The sequence below is a fragment of the Pinus tabuliformis genome, chromosome 9 (assembly GCF_031772625.1).
Source record: "Pinus tabuliformis cultivar Carrire ecotype Pingquan chromosome 9, CPIR1, whole genome shotgun sequence".
In the NCBI taxonomy this organism is placed as follows: Eukaryota; Viridiplantae; Streptophyta; class Pinopsida; order Pinales; family Pinaceae; genus Pinus; species Pinus tabuliformis.
Window position 1 is genome coordinate 1,801,345,277 of NC_142307.1, and position 3,130 is coordinate 1,801,348,406.

Genomic DNA, 3,130 nt, shown 5'->3' on the forward strand with positions numbered 1-3,130 from the left:
AAGTTTTGATGTAGGTGATTGGGTATTCCTACGGCTACAACCATATAAGAAAATGTCCCTCAAGCAAGCTAAGAAGGATAATAAATTATCACCAAAGTATTATGGTCCGTACAAGGTGTTGCAAAAGATTGGTACTATGGCATACAAATTGGAGCTTCCTACAGCTTCTCGATTGCACCCAATTTTCCATGTTTCATGCTTAAAGAAGGTTATAGGCGACAAGCTCCCAGTTCAAACAATATTGCCAGAACTTGACGAAGAAGGAAAAATTATATTGGAACCGGAAGCAGTTATAGAAACAAGAACTCGACACCTACGAAATCGATCAATTTCAGAGTACCTTATCAAGTGGAAGAACTTATCCGCTGAAGATTCCACATGGGAGGATGAGAATTTTATGCAGAAGTATCCTGAACTACTCAAGCGTTGAGGACAACACTTTTTTGAAGGAGAGGGGCATGTTGGGTCCCTATAATACTAGTGATTACCCCATTACTATTGTAGTTATACCCCTTATTTATATTGATGTACCCATGTAGTGCCCATATTGTTACTATTGTGCCACATAGAAGCCCACTATTGTTATTGTTGTGCCCTACAATATTATTGTTATGTAGGCTTTGATTGTATTGGGACCACTTAGACTCCTATATATAGAAAGGAGGTATTTTCATTTGTATCATCCAAGAATTGTTCATTTATGTAATGTAAAGGAGGTTGCCCCCTCGAAGAGGCTGAATTCTAAGGCGTGGATCTCTCTTTTCTATCTTTTTGTGAGCTGGTTTCATAACAATTTCCAACTTAGCTTTATAATGACTCCTTTGTCATAAGTAGAGCCTTTGCTGCCGGCAAACGTCTATAGTCTCGACAGGGTTACCTTTTAACCATTTGATCATTCATTATTCCATCCATTTCAGAGTATAATTAAAAAGAATGAGTCCAAAAGATATGTTTCCATAAATTTTGTATTTGCTTTTCTTTTTTGCTTAATTTTGTAAGATAAAAAGCCATTGTCCTAGTTTGGTGGCCAGCTGTTGACAATGCCATTCACTGGTTGTAATTTAATTGAACAAGCTGGTTCGTGATGAGACCCCTTGTCTTATAATTATAAGCCATTACCCTGTTTTGGTATGTAGTATTGGTAATGTCAGTTGAACTATTCCCCTATGATCATGGTAAGTAGGCTTATAATAATACCTCTTATCTTTTATATCAAATATATTTTAGAATTACACTCTGAGTAATTCTAAACTTTGATGGATGGGATGAAAAATTTTCTCCTTAAGAGAATATGGATGACAGGATGAGAGTTGAACATGCTAAGATTGAATCAGTTTCTGTTTTTTATTGATAACCATTTCCAGACATTTTAAAACATTAAAATGATTTACAGTAGTTCTAAGTTTTGAGAAGATTACGCAAAAATAAAATGGGGTTTCCAGAATCTAGTTATACCTAATTTCCTAGAATCTTCTTTTTCCTTTATGGCTTCCATTTCTTAAAAGTAAATATTAAAACTATTTTCTTTTGAGTAAATTTTTCAATATAGCAACTACCAATGGTAGGCTTTTTACAAATTTATTTTCCTAAGATTCTAGACAAAATAAGTTATGCACACAAATTCTGCTGAAAATTGAATATTTACAAAGGGAGAAGGGTTTACCTCCTCAATTGAAGAATTTTTTCAAGATAAGGCCATTAACAGGAAGAGAATCTCTCTTTCCTGATAGATCTTGCAATATGAATGTAGAAGGGCCTATCTTCTCACTGATTTGGAATGGTCCAAGCCACATTTTCTTAAACTTAGTATGTTTTCCTTTATCTTCATGGGCTTTGTCCGACTTCAAAACTAGATCACCAACTTGTAAGTGTTTTGAACCAGTTGAAGTTGCATCGAAAGATGTCTTAATAATCTGCTGATGTTTTGCATGTATAATTCGGGCTTTCTCTCTTTCTTCTTCTAATTTCAGAATTTGATCATGTCTAAGTTGAATAGAAGATGAGGGACTTTCTTCAATAAACTGCACTAAAGCTAGTGATGGAAGTACTAAATTTGCTGGTATGACAGCTTCCTTTCCATATACTAGATTAAATGGAGAAGTGCCTATAGAAGCTTTTTGTGTTATTTGGTCAGTCCATAGTGCAAATATCAAAGATTTATGCCAGTTTTTATGATTCTGCTCGATAGTTATCTTAATGATTTTGATAAGATTTTTATTGGTGGATTCTGCTAAACCTTTACCCGCAGGATAGTAGTTCGCAGAATACTTCAATTTAAATCCCCTTTTGATAGAAAACTCAAATATAGAATTTCTAGAGAAGTAATATGCATTATCAAAAATAAGAGCATTTGGGACACCAAACCTGGTAATAATGGACCGATCTATGAATTCAATGATTGCCTCAGAGTTTGTTGTCTTCAAAGGAATTTCTTCAACCCACTTACTAAAGTAATCGGTAGCTGTAAGGATATACCTATCCTATTTGGATGAATGTGGAGTGATTTCCCCAATGATGTCCAATCCTCATTGTTCAAAAGGTTGTTCAATGTTGATTGGTTGCAAAGGGAAAGCTGGTTTCCTTTGTCTTCCACTAGTGGTTTGACAACTTTGGAATTTCCTTACATATTCATGAGTATCTCTGAACAGGGTGGGAGAGTAATATCCAGCGTGAATGATTTTTTGAGCTGTTGTATCAGCTCCAAAATGTCCTCCTGTTGGTCAATCATGTAGCTCTTGCAAGAACTTTTGCGCTTCAGGTTATTCTAAGCATCTTAATAAAATCGAATCATAATTCTGTCTAAACAATACATCATCTACAATTATGAAGTTTTTTTATTTTAATCTTATTGCAAGTTTGTTTTTATAGGAAATATTAGAAGGAGCATGTCCATTTTTCAAATAGAAAATCAGATCTTCATATTGAGATTTAGGATTAGTGATACTTATCTGATTGATTTCTTCAGTATCTTTTGCACCTTCAGGTTCCTGAATATTGGATTCTCCTGCTAACAACCTGCAAAAACCTTGGCCTTTGACAATCTTTGCTGGTTTGATTTCCAAGTCATATTCTTGTAATGCTGTGACCCAATTTGCTCTCTTTTCCCCTAATTCCCTTTGAACTATTAATT